The sequence below is a fragment of the Sceloporus occidentalis genome, unplaced genomic scaffold, assembly GCF_023333645.1.
Source record: "Sceloporus occidentalis isolate IW3139 unplaced genomic scaffold, rSceOcc1.0.p SCAF_5, whole genome shotgun sequence".
Lineage (NCBI taxonomy): Eukaryota > Metazoa > Chordata > Lepidosauria > Squamata > Phrynosomatidae > Sceloporus > Sceloporus occidentalis.
In genome coordinates, this window is record NW_028316985.1 from 134,911,627 (window position 1) to 134,926,626 (window position 15,000).

The window sequence follows — 15,000 nt, forward strand, 5'->3', positions numbered from 1 at the left end:
AAAGGACCTCTTCTTTGTCCTCCCACAATGTATATCCCCTAATGATAGGACATGGAAGAGGACCCCATCAATAGAAGTGCTCCCTCAAGAACTGAGGTTCCAAACCATTTAAAGCTTTAAAGGTTATTGCCAGCAAACAGAAATGTACTGACAGTGAGTGCAATTTCTTTAGAACAGATGTTATATCTGAATAGAATTTCAGTGAGCAGTCCAGTTGCTGCATTTTGCACTAGCTGAAGTTCCCAAGACGTTTTCAAGAGCAGCTCCATCTAGGATACATTGCAATAATCTAATTGGGATGTCACCAGTGCATGGACTTATATAGCTAAGTTCTTATGTCCAGGAAAGGCTGTATCTGGTAGACCAGTCAATGCTAACCCCAAACACTCCATGCCACTGAGTCTATCTGGGCTTCAAGTGACAGCAATGGATCTAGGAGTACTCCCAGAGTACTCATCTGCTCCTTCAGGGGCATGGCAGGGCAAGTAACCTACACAATTCTTGGATTTTTGAATCACCAATTCATAGAGCCTCTGTTTTACCAGGATTCAGCCTCAGTTTATTCACTCCCATCTAGCCAATAATAGGATTGCTCCAGCAATGCTTCAGCACCTCCATGGCCCCAGCCAACTGTGATGACAAGGTGAAATAGATGTGAGCGTCATCAACATAGTGATGGTACTGCAACTCCAAGACTCCTAATAACCTTTTCCAGTGACCTTCTCTAAATGTTGAACACAGAGAGTCACAAGACTGAACGCTGTGGCACTCACAGCACAATGGCTGTGAGGCTGAGTAGAAGCCCCTGAATACCACTGTAAAAAATCAATCTGCCAGAGCCAGTCCAGTAAGATATCATGATCAATGGTATCAATAGTCGCTGGGTGATCCAGGATCAAGGTAGCACTCCCCATGTATTTCTCCCAAAGTAGGCAGTCAGCATACCTAGCCTGTCTTGGTACTGTACCCTGGCCCAAAATCAGATTGAACTGGCTCCAGATAATTTGTTTCCTCCATGAACATCTGAAGCTATCCAGCCACTACATACACTCCTCATAATATTCCCCAATATTCCTGGCCCTCTTGACTGTCAAAAGATTTTATTTAAAATACATATGTTGGGTGGGTCACATATAGTTTGACATATGGTTTGGCATTTGGAGCTCAGACTCCACTTCTGCCATGTACTTAGTTTCTTGGCCAAGTCACTTTCCTCTAAAATTCATCCAGAGTTTGGAGATGGATGAAATCTCCAAGAATCTTCAACCCAGCATCATCCCTGTCAATACAGACTGGGGAGGAAGGTACTTCTAAAACCACAGTATGTCAAGTTAAAGAGTCAAATTAATGTTTATTGTACTAGCCAAAGGCCATGACAGTTATAGTACTACTATTCTACTTTAACTGCCATGGTTCCATCTAGTGGAATCCTGGGATTTTCAGTTTAGGGAAGAGCATTTAGAATTCTCAACCAGAGGGCTCCAGTGCCTCACCAAATTACAAACTCCAGAATTTCATGAAACCATGGAAATTAAACTGGAATAATAGTACTATAAAATCTTGCCAAAAAGATACTGAAATAGGGTTGCCAAAAGCTGAAAATGGCTTGAAGGCACATAACTCATGCAAAGGTGTTATAACTGTGTACTGTAAATTGGCCCCTCGTTTCATCAGTTTGCAGTTTGTAAACAGGCGTTAGAGCAGAAAAGCTTGGATCTAAAAGAGATCCTTTGTATTTTGTAACTCAGGCTTCACCTCTGCCCTGTACTTATTTTGTTGGTCAAGATAACTTTCTTTTAGCCTCATCAGTTTGCCTACGAATGGGTGTTTTGTGAGTGGCTACACTGCAAGGCCAGCCATTTATTTATTTATTGAGTGGACAAACCCACTTTTGTGACATTTATTGTGTGAGAGTGACCATGACACTTTCTGATGGAGTAATTGGGTCTTTAACAACAGAAAAATATTTTTAATCAAAGATGCTATGGAATGACATATATTCCATGGGAGAGCCATAGACTGCTGAATAAGGAGCACATGGCATGAGGCAAAGTTACAGCAAGGTTATATCATGCTATGTGGCTTTGTGGGATGACTCAGAATCACCCTCCTATATAAGTGGACCGAGAGACTGGTTGCATGTAGGCTAGTTGGGTTAGTCTGGAGAGTTGGAGAGTTGTTTGGAGAAGACATCGGAATAATTGATTGTAAGTTGACGGAGAGGAGTGTGTATATATATTGTATTATACTGTACACATGCCAAATGAAGATAAAGCCTCCAGAACTTTGGATGAATCAGCTATGTCTGTGTTTATTTTGAGTATGAAATGTGGTCAGTACATTGCCAATACCAATAGCTGGGTATTTTTGTTTTTTAAACTCTGTTATGATATTGTTTTGGTTGTATCTAGATAGACTTGTCCCCAGACTGTGCTGGTAGTTGGCTTTTCCTTCGCCAACACTTTCTCTCCTAGAAATTGAATCCAAACCTTCAGTATATTTCTTCTCTGCTTATTATTTTACAATTTTGTTGCTCATTAAAATGCACACACATATTACATCAATTAGGAAAATCTTGTCCTGTCTTTCTAATCAACTTTGTCATGTTTTGTTTTGTTCTTACAGTGTGTGAGGCTAATACATTATATTCCACAATATATTTTCACGATAGATAAAATCTTTTGGACAAGTGTTTTAAACATACTGTACTGTTTAAACATGGAGCAGCTCTGCCTTGTTAGCCCATATCAATCTGTCAGCAGAAGAGATGTTTACTAAAGGCATATCAGTAAAAGCTTCACTCCAATAAATTTTATGTATCAGTAAGTTCTATCAAACATGTTGAAGCTTAGTTCCAAATAAACATGAAAATAAATGTGCTTTAATTGAGTTTTAGTTGTGGCACAACCTCCACACATGAACAAAGTGCGAAAGAAACTACTTTGAGGTAGCATATTAAAGTAAGGAAGAAACTCAAGATGAGCAAACCTAACACAGTAATAGTTTAAGTACCGTATGTTCCTTCTAGTCCAGAAGACTTTCATTGAATCCAGAGAAAACTGATGTGTTAAGAATGTGTCTATGTACGGTATTTGTCATTTCTGTGATCCAGTGATGTGAACCTTCACATGTTATTGGACTGCAACTCGAATCAAGCCTAGCTGGCATGCCCAATCATGAGAGTCAATGGAAGCTGCAGTCCAATCACATATGTAGATCCACATGTTCAATCAAATCGATTGCAGCTAAGCAAATAGCAAAAAATTTTTCCCTTTCCTAAATTAAAGAAGTCAGCAGGTTTACAGTATCAATGGACATCAATCTGCAAGCCAAGACACTTGTTCAGAAATAATCCAGAATGCTTAATCTATAATTTCTACAATATTTGGATTATGAGTGACTTTTTAAAAAAGGTTTTAATGAATTTTCACAGCCAAATGTTTTTCTGATCCAAGAATTTTCATATATATGTAAACAGTTACCATCTGTTAACAATACCAATTTTCAAATAATTAATGAATAACTAGCTAGTTTTTATCCCATACTTTCCCCCAACACCATACTTGATACTTTCTGTTCACCTAATGCCTGAAACACATGGGCCCAAAGTACTAGCTTTGGGCCACATTGGGGGTGTGGCATTTAGATGACACACACTCTGAACGTGGCTGGAAGCTGTGCTGATGCTACACCAACCCAGAAGAACTGGGCAAAGAAGCAGCTGATAGAATCTGCCTCTTTGGGCAGCCTGGCTCAGAACCGCAGCAGCAGCCCGGATCAGGACCGGGCACGTGTGGTTGCCATGGTCCCGGTACTGGAGTGGCACAAGTATCTCTTCTTCCCTTTTTGGGTAAGGTGATCGAGAGGGTGGTTGCAAACCAGCTCCAAGCAGTCTTGGATGACACCGATTATCTCGATCCATTTCAAACTGGCTTCAGGTCGGGATACGGAGTGGAGACTGCCCTGGTCGCCTTGGTCGATGATCTCCCGTCTGTGCATTGACAGGGGAAGTGTGGCCCTGTTGGTGCTCTTGGACATCTCAGCAGCCTTCAATACCATAGACCATGGTATCCTTCTGGAACGCCTGAGAGAGGTGGGAATCGCTGGCTCTGCTTTGCAGTGGCTACGTTCCTACCTCTCGGGCAGATTCCAGATGGTGATGCTGGGGAACAGCTGCTCCTCTATGAGAGAGCTGACATCTGATGTCTCTCAGGGCGCCATTCTGTCCCCCATGCTGTTTAACATTTACATGAATGTTAAGTGAGGGAAGACGAAGTAAAGAAATAAGAATAATAGAATCAAGGAGTTGGAGGAGATCACAAGATCATCTATGCCAACCCTTGCCATGCAAGAGTACACAAAGCCCCCCTGAAAAATACCCATCCAATCTCTATTTTAAGACTTCAAAACTTAGCTAATGGAAATACCACACTTTTAATTTAGCTAACACTTGCAGCTCAAGGGTATTATCCATCACAATTTGAGACAAAAAGTTAAAAAAAAACCCTAAATATTCTGCAACAGTTAAAAACAGTAAAAAAAAAAAAAAGTAAGAGATCAGAAAATACTGAATGGAAGGTGAAACAACTATATAGCAATTTTACTATTTTTGATTGTAGTAAGTTTAAAATTAGGAGATCAAGCAAATGGCCAGTCTTGTCAGCTCCCCAGCGAGAGTGAATTGCTTGTTTTCTTAAAGTAGGGAAAGCACAAGAATGCCTACGCTGCAGGAGTACTGAGATGTAAAGAAAGTATTTCATTTCCCTCCACCACATTTCTATAGTTAAAAAGAAAGTAATTCAAATTTAAGCTTCCACAAATTTAATATTGTACATAAAACATAGCATTCCAACGATGTAGTGTCATACACCTGCTCTGAACTTTACAGCTATTCCAACAAGAAGAATTTACTTTACTGTTCATATCATTTAAAAACACATATGACACACATTTTTTCTATGGCCAGAATCTGCATATTCTTCTAGATATTACTAGGGGGTGGGTGTGTAATGTATATTAACAGTCTCTCCCCTCTTGAATGGTGCACTCTTAAAGCTCATAAGAGGTTGGTAACCACTCCTCTGGATAATTATTGCTAGCCCAGCTATATACCATTCATGGCTTCAAAAAGATTGCTTAGATAGACCGCAAAACATATTCCAGCTACCTCTGTTAGGCATGCAGCAAAATACAATAAAATCCAAAATCCACAAGACAATGATACTTTTATTGGGGCAACTAAAAAAGCACAAAATACACCATGCAAGCTTTCATAGCTCCAATGGATTCTTCATCAAGCAAAGGTGCTAAAGTCATACATGTTAGAGTAACAGGTCTACATTTTGTCTTAAGATGTTCTTCTGCTGTCAGTTAACATGTGATGGCTATCAATGCAGGCAGGCAGAGACCACTCCTCTCAGATGGACCACTACTCCCAGAATCACCCAAGCACCATATCTCCTTTTCCAAACTCCACAGTATATTGGTGAATATTTCAGAGGGGTTATTGAAATGACATAGTCATTTTTATTATTTTATTTAATATATTCAGAGCAAGAAATAGATCTCTAAATTTAAAATGTTCTAATTCAATTGCCTGGAGAATGTTCTCCATCTACTATTTTCTTTTCTTTTTTTAATTCCTGTATAGGAGTGGGGGAATGATTTCTGTTTACATGACAGCAGTTCTATCAAAAATATTATGTGATTATGCTGAAGGGGTGATTTTCCATTATGTACATTAAGCATCTCACCAACACAGCAAAAGAGGGGAGCAATGCCCAAAACAAGAGTGAATACTTCTCAGTTTCCTATTAATATTCCTCAATTTCTATAAGAAAATTGAGAGGAATGGGGCCATAAGTGGAGCCATTTTCCTGGCTGAATTTTATCTCATAACTCCCCTACATATGCATGTATTCATACACACACACACACACCAACAACAAGAAGAAGAACAACAAAATAGAGATATTGCAAAGAATAGAATTACCTGAGACTATATTGAAGTAAAAAGACAGAGTAACAAGAATTTTTGTAAAAAAAAACAAACAACAAAAAATAGAGATTACTCTTATTAAAATCTGTCAACAAATATAGACAACAAAACAATGGGCCACAGACTGAAAACAATAAATATACATTGCAATCCCCATGAAGGAGAACAAATGGAATGTAGCAACTACAAGGCTACTGCATTAACTACCTATGCAGGCAAAACGATGCTCAAAATTCCACAATGCAAAGAAAAATGTCAGATTTCCAAACTAGGTTCATATTGCAAACATACGTTAGATAATGAAACATAAAAAAGAATTTCAAAAGAAATTCTCACTGTCAGTACATTTCTGTTTTGAATTCAGAGTGCTGGCAATAACATTTAAAGCTTTAAATGGTTTGGAACCTCAGTTCTTGAGGGAGCACTTCTATTGATGGGGTCCTCTTCCATGTCCTATCATTAGGGGATATACATTGTGGGAGGACAAAGAAGAGGTCCTTTTCTGCAGTCACATCCCACTGGTGGAATTTCCTCCCCCTGGGCTCCCAGTTGGTGCCAACTTTGGAATCATTTTAGCACCAAGTTAAAACCTGGCTTTTTCTTTAAACTTTTGGACCAAAGTGCTTTATCCAGGCTGCATATATTTTATTATTCAGTGTGGTTTTAAACAGTTTTAAATTGTTGGTTTTTACATTGTGAAACCATTTAATATATTTTTTTTATTTTTTACAAATCTTTGTAATTTATTGTTTTAAGTTGATTGAAGCATATGTAGTAAATTTGATTGCATAGATATTGAAAAGCTATGGGTCACTCTTCAAGAAATGGGGGTACAACAACATTTCGTTGGACTGATGTATAACCTGAAATCAGGACAAGAGGATACTGCCAGGGCAGAATATGAAGAAATTGAATGTTTCCAATTGACAAAGAAATCAGGCAAGGTTCCATTTTATCACACTTTTTTGTTGTATGCCAAAAACATCATACATAAAGCAGGATTAGATTTGGAAGGAGTGAGTGAAAATTGGGAGGAAGGATAACCAGTGATCTAAGATACACAGATGACACCATACTACTAACAGAAAATACCAAAGATTTGGAATGATTTTTGAAAAAAGTCAAGGAAGAGAGTGCAAAGGCAGATTTACCGCTGAACATTAAGAAAACAAAACAAAAATAATAACTACAGAGGATTTAGATAGATCTAAAGTGCATGATGGACATCGAAATAGTTCAAGATTTTTCATACCTTGGCTCAATCATTAAGCAGAGAGGAGACTGCAGTCATTAAATCAGTAGATTAGGACTTGTAAGGGCAACTATGAAGGAACTAAACAATATCCTGAAATGTAAATATATATATCACTGAATACTAAAATTTGGATAATACAGGCCAACATATTTTCAATCTCTATGTATGGGTGTGAAAGCTGGACAGTGAAGAAAGCTGATAGGAAGGAAAACAACTCATTTGAGATGTGGTGCTAGAGAAGAGTTCTGTCCCATGAACTACTAAAAAGATAAATAAATGGGTCCTAAAGCCAGTGTGGCACAGTGGTTTGAGTGTTGGACTGTGCGTCTGGAGACCACACTGGTTGACCTCGGGCAAGTCACATTCTGAAAGCTTCAGGGGAAAGCAATGGCAAACATCCTCTGAACAAATCCTGCCAGGAATCCCCCATGATAGGTTCAACTTAGGATCACCATAAATTGGAAACGAATTCAAAGCCCACAACACACAGACACGCATGCGCACACACACACACACACAGAGAGAGAGAGAGAGAGAGAAACACACAGAGAGAGCAAATCAAGCCAGAACTCTCCTTAGAAGCCAGGATGACTAAACTGAGATTGTTGTACTTTGCCCATATGATAAGAAGACAGAGCTCACCAGAAAAAAAAAATAATGCTTGGTAGTGTGGAGGGCAGTAGGAAGAAAGGAAGACCACACTCTAAATGGACAGCCCCAGTCAAAAAAGACATCACTGTGACTCCTCAGTAACTAAGCAAGACTGCTGAGGATAGGGTAACTTGGAGGTCTCCCATTAATGGGGTCAACATGGGTTGAAGATGACTTGAAGGTAGTTAACAACAACAACAGCAACAACAAATAAAGTTATGACACATAAAAGATTTAAGTTCATTCTGACAACTTGTAAACCAGAGTTAAGGTACCAGCTATTTTGCTCTGTAGGACAGAGGAAGCTGACACAACACATTAAGCTCAGATGATAGTAGCATGTGAAAAAATAATGTGGGAGGGATTATATTCTCTATCTTGGAGTATCAACTAAAATACATTAAAGAACACATAAATAAAAAAGTAAACATTTGGAATACCATGTTCTATTTTTCTCCCTCTCTCTTTCCTGGTAATGTCTAATAGTTGAACAACATGTGTTGTGTGGTATCATCGCTTTGTGAGCTTCCCATTCCTGCAATCAGTAGCCACTACGTATGGGTGAAGAAATGCGTAATACAGTACACAGGTGCAACTTCATTTATTTTAGTTTTCTACATACTGCATGAAAAAAAGAAAGTGAGACTTTATGCAGCTACTTTTCATGACAAACCCCTGCTCAGGTTTTAGCCTGAGACTGTAATATCTGAGTAATATCTGTAATTGATAGTACTTTGTACAGTTTGATGTGCTTTTACTACTGCTTCTATGACTGGAAAGAGTTTTTAAAAAAAACATTATCAATAAGCTTCCTCTTCTAATAAAGCAAATTAATTTGTTCAGTTCTTGATTGAGTGCTGATAAGGAATCCATGATACTCTAAACTCCCGATGCAGAATAAGGTTATTAATCTCAAAAAGCAACACAGTGATCTACAGTCAATAACTAGCTACCAAGGACAGCTCTACATGTACAGTATTGTTTAAATATTTCACTGATGTTAGTTTGGATGCTGAACAGACCAACAAAGCTTTCCAAACAATTGTTATATTTTAAAATGTCACAACTACAGTATAAGAAGGGGTGAACCGTGTTTAACTATTAAAATTTCCAATTTAACTATCAATACAGGCGAGGATTCTGTAGGTGACCATGCATGATATAACCCCTAATTACAAAGACATAGGTTTGAATCCTTGCTCAGTTATACAAACTTACTTAGTAATATTGGGCAAGTCACACTATTGAAGCCTCAGAAGAATGTAATAGCAAATCCCTTCTGAACAAATCTTGTGAAGAAGGCTCCATAACAGGTTCTGAACTGTGAAAGGAACGATCCAAACTTCCTTGTGCCAGTAACCAAGCAGTTGAGTCAGGGGTTGGGGGAAAGGGTACAAGGAAGAATTCCCAAGCTGTTGTTGCACAGCTGGAGAGAAAGTAGGGACAAAGGAGCAGCTTCCACCATGCAGAAATAATGATTTAAATACACTATTGGAGAATTATACTCTGCCATTATGTATGCGAAAGAGGTGATTCCTTTCTCAATCTGATGTTAAAACCTTCTTTCCTCATCCTCCACCTCTGGATCTCCCTCCCCACCAAAAGTAAAGGTAAAGGTAGTCCCTTGACATGAATGTCTAGTTGTAACTGATTGTAGGGAGAAGTGCTCATCTCCGTTACTAAGCTGAAGAGTCAGCATTGTCTGAGGACTACTCTGATGCTCATGTGGCCAACATGACTAGACTGAACACTGTTATCTTCCCACCAAAATGGTACCTATCTATCTCCTTGCATTAGAATCCTTCAGAACTGCTAGGACGGAAAGAAGCTGATACTAGTGACAGGAGCTCACCCCATCATGCAGCACTCAGGATTCGAGCTGCCAACTTTCTGATCTTCTGATCATCAGAATTGGCATCTTAACTACTAAGCCACCACATCCCTTATATATTCTCCCCACCAAATACCCCATTTAACACCACTTCTTTCCCTTCCCAATCCGATGTTAAAACCTTCTCCTCCAGCTCCAGGGAATATTTGTTAGGGAATCAGGAGAGGTCTAAAGAAGAAGGAGAGAAGGAAGTGGTGTTTTCCCCTTTAGAGTTTTACCCTCAAATTATCCATGGGTTATATTAAAATCCATGATTTTGCCCCCCAAACCTGCCCTCAACTTATGCATGAAGTCGACACAAGTATATATGGCACATTCTAGTGCCCAGATTAAGGATGACACTATACTTTACAAAGAACACAAGGCCAGCACTGATGCTGGCAGCTGTGTTGTGCGCCTCATATCCGTGTTCCCCACAACATGAAAAAAAAATATTCCAACTTTCTCATCTTTCTCTTCTCCCCTTTTGCTGCTGTATGTACTTCAAATCTCTGCCTGCATATCTGCTTTTCTCTGCAAAGCTTCCTGATGCCTGCTGGCTAGACAGGGACTGCAACATATTATGTTTTAACTCTCCAGGCCTTGCTCTAAACTTGTGGGATGACAGTTATCAGGAATATGGGCAGAAGGCTTTCTTTGTACTCTAAACAGATCATTGTTTCCAGATTCCTTCCTAAATGTGGAACTTCAGCAAAACTCAGGGCCAAAGTCGATGGCCCAGAAGGAGTGGCTTCTGGCTGCTCAAGCCCAGATCGCACCAGGACCATACCACATGGACAGCTTCCAAAGCGGGCTGCCACTGCTGCAGTCCCAAGTGGGCTACTGGCAGGAACAAATTAAACCCACTCTTTTTCAGTCAGCTTTTCCCAGCTTGGCACAGCCTTGGAGCAGCTTCTGGCCACTTTGGGGGCATGCACTGTAAACACCACAGCCCCAAGGCGGCCAGAAGCCACTTTATTTGGCCTGTGTCTTTGGGGCTAAAGGCTCCCATGTTTAGCACTTCTAATACCATGTCATTACAGTGGGATTAAGGAACAGAAAATAGGCGAGGAAGAATAGAAAATTAGAAAAGAATACACCCTGATAGCAACTGGATCAATCACTTTCCATTTCCAGAAAAGATGTATTGCAACTCCTATCTCCCAGATCCTGTAAGGGAGTGCTTAACCTATTTCACAACAGTAATTACACATGCTAGAATCCCAGTAAGGTTTTCATCATGATATTTTCTTTTTCTTTTCTTTTTTATAGAGGAAACTGTAAAGTATGTAGTTAGAAAAACTCAGGTTTGCTTCAGATGTTTTGAAACGTATACATGAGCACACTACTGTCTATGAGGACAATGACAATATTATTTTATTTTTTTAAAAAGCAATTAAAATAAAACCACATATATCCACCAATATGGAACCTAGCACTAGCTCAATGGCAGTGAATGGCAATGGCAGAAGGAATTGTTGGCTGATATACGGTATATGAGGCATTACTTTTTACATGTTGGGTTTGAAATTAGATTCAAATCATGCTTCAAACTAGCTTTGTTTCAGTTCCTCTGCAATGGAAATATACAATTTACATTTGCAGAATGAAGAGGCTCAAGGGTAATTTAGGTCTACTATAGGTGTACTTTAATAAGAACTGTAGAAGAAGTAATGATGTGAACAAAGCATGGATTCTGTTCAGGAATTTAACACACAAACCTACCCACCTCACCCTCATGATCAGGTTTTCTCAAACAGAAAATGGTTTTGTAGAGGAAAGGTTCCTGTTTATTTGGAGATCTTGTACAAAAGCAAGTTTGTTGATTTTCTAGGGGTTCCTGTCCACATGAAGAGCCTCTGCCTGAACAAAACTCTCTCCTCTTCAGATATGTTGCTTTTTACATGAGGAAAGTTGTGACAGAAAGGGTAGGCTAGGAGCTCCCATACTCCTATGTTGAACAAATTATGCTAAGTAACGTTTGAACAGGGCTACAATTAGTAGGCACAGTAACAATATCTTTATAATCAGCTTTTAAGCCTTTTTTAAATATAATTTTTGATTAAGTTCATACCACCATATAATACTGAGAGCATGATACTAACAGGGCCAGATAGATAAGAGGAATCCATGGGGTGATGCAGGTGAGAAATAAACATCACCATCATCATTATAATCATAATCATTATTAAACGACAGTCAGAAATAAATGGCTAGCTAATAAGATAAGGGGGAAGGGCTTCAGCAGAAAAGTCATCTAAATAAATAATACAGGCTGAAATGTTATGACTCAAATTTCTTCACCCTGAGATTTCCATACATAAAAGGTTTCATATGCTGAAAGTTATGAGCAATAAATCTAGCAGCTCACTAAATAAAGTTAAGAGACTTATCTCGTGCCAACATCCAAGGTAAAATAGCTTTTTCTTAAACAAAAATATCTACAACCTACAGCTTATGGATGCTCTAAATCAAAGCTCCTTTGTCCTCACATCTTTCATCTGTAGTTGGGGGGGGGGGGGCATGATATCACTTTTCAAGATTATTGGAAGAATGACTGGGATGATGTCTATGAAGCACTCTCAACACTTGGGACAGTGACTATATAAAAGTTAAGCATTATTGTTTTGCACAAGCATTCACCATCATCCTCTTTGATTTTTCCACATTTTGTTGTGCTACAAACTGAGATTGAAATGAATTTAGTTGATGTCATTACCCATTCTATTTGTCTAATAAATCTGGCAAGAGTAAGTGTGAAGGATTTACAGAAGTAAGAAAAAAGATAAAAGCCAGTACTCAAGATTGGTACTGTGAAGCTAACCAACCAATCTCCAATTTAATAATAATAATAATAATAATAATAATTTGTTTTATTTATATACCGCTATTCCAAAGATCATAGCGGTGAACAGCAAGTAAGCTAATTAGCAAGTAAGCTAATTTGCCCCCAACAGTCTGGGTACTCATTTTAGCGACCTCGGAAGGATGCAAGCCTGAGTCGAGCTTGGGCCCTTTTGCTGGTCTTGAACTCGCAACCTTGTGGTTTTGAGTGAATGGCTGCAGTACAGGCATTTAACCACTGTGCCACCAGGGCTCCTTTAAAACAAATTGCTCATCTAAAAATGCCTTCCAAATACTTGGAAATAAAAGCACTCAATGCAAATTACCTCTACGCAGAATGTATAGGATTACTATACATCAATAGTATTAAATATCTAGTTACTAACAGTGACTTCATGACCAACCTCTCTGAGATAAGGCCAGCAAAAATGTCACCAATTTAAAATTACTCATTTCATAGAGGCTAGCTTTCAGGCCTGGCTGTTTCATGGATTTAACAAGAAGCTGTGAGTGAAAGAATGAACAAATACTACATTGTGTATAACTTGCCACCTACATGAAACTATTAGAACTAGGAAACAAGCACAGCAAATATTCCAGACTTCAGCACACACTGAAGCTATAGCCATTTCAGTAAAAGAAAGGAAATAATTTGAATAACTGAAGATGACTACAGTACTGCATAGCTACAACATTTAATTATGTCTTGTTTTAATTAACTAATAATATGTGTGTGTACACACAGCCAATATATCACCTAGAAATGTAAAGGTATGTATAAATGCTGCCAGACATCAACTCAAAAATGATGTCATGGAATAAGTCATCCTATGATCAAGATTACTGAGGAAAGAACAGAACAGAAATGGGGGGGAAGTATAACCAAATTCTCAAGGAAAATAAAAGTCTACCAATTCTATTGCTATGGCAGATGCAGTAAAATATGGAAGCAGAAGCAGAAAAGGGGGGGGGGGGGAATCTGACCAAATTTCTTCCTGCTAAGAAATCCTTTCTGCACATAGATCACAACAATGAATTTATGTTTAGTTTCTTCATCTCACATATATGCAAGCTCTTTAATATAGAGATGGACTCCAGGTTTTTTTTTAATTCTATTTGCTAATCTGCTTTTTATTTTATTGGATACAATCAGTCTTTAATAAAGCCATGTATTACTGAAGTTTAACAATGGCACGAGACAAAACAAATAATCTGAAGTTTAGTGAAGCCATGAGACAAAACAAATAATGTATCATAAATTCTTGAGTGACAACAAAAACAGTCTGTATTTCAGCTCCTCAATCCCCAATCACTGCAAACACGGAGCTATCAAATCTTTTCCACAACCCTGAAAAAAAATCACCAAAGCCCATTTCATAGAATGCACTTAGCACACTAAAAATGTGGGGCATTTTATCAATGCTGAATTCGGCCGACATTCACTACATCAGTATATATGCCCATCCTGGCAACTGTACAGTTCTGTATGTGTGTTGAGAACATTACCTTTGAAAGTGATGGAGCAGGCTCTCAATTTTGGATGACATTTTCCAAGTTTTTTTTTTCATTCTAATACATCTACTTTTTATGCACATCTAAATCTGCCACAGAACTACATGGATTAAATCCTAAATTCTCAAATGGTGGGGCCTTTCCCCCCCCCCCCCGGGAGGGTGTGAGAGCTTCTCAAGGAGGGCACTGACCTCAGATGCTGATAAACTCATCCTCCAGAGAGAGGAGGTGCTTGGAACTCTCTTTCACTGTCCGCTTCAGCATCAGACTGCATGGCAGGGAGTGAGAGAGGATGAGAAAGAAGTGTGTGTCAGGCTCTGGTGAGGTATCTGGGGCTTTTGGGTGCATGGTAGAAGTGAAGGTCACTGCCTTCCTCAGTAGCAACATTGGGGGTGCAGGCGGTTCAGACCAGCACAGGGGTGCAGACCACACCACAGAAGGGAGGTGACACCCATCATCCCCTTGCCCACCACGGGCACCGCTCAGCACATCCACGGGAACTTCTTGGGCCTACACAGCTGCTCCCTAGGTCCACGTGGCTGTTCCCTGTGGCCCGTGCCCTGGAAGTCCCAGCAGAAGTGCCACCCAAACACCGGGTGTCACCTGGTGCGGGAACGCCACTGGTCTCCCTCCATTCCTCCTGACTCATAAACTAGGGGAGAGGCAGAGCAGAGATCCCGGTGGCTGTGTGGAGGAAAGAAAAAAAATAGAGGTGGCTTAAAACTCAGTTTCCCCAAGAAAATCAACAGAAAAGTCTCAGAGCTTGAGGAAGTTTGAGGGGAAAGCTTCCCTCATAGGCAATGCTAAGCTATGCCTGGGCAGTGGGAGAAAATGGGTAAAAAATAAAAGTAGTTTAAAACCTAGTTTTCC

At 39.3% G+C, this 15,000-nt stretch overlaps 1 protein-coding gene across 1 annotated transcript in view; it reads right to left on the reverse strand.

Annotated features, from left to right (window-relative positions):
- Positions 1-15,000, reverse strand: part of TLL1 (tolloid like 1) — a 141,184-nt gene that overhangs the window by 73,633 nt on the left and 52,551 nt on the right. The window lies entirely within an intron of this gene.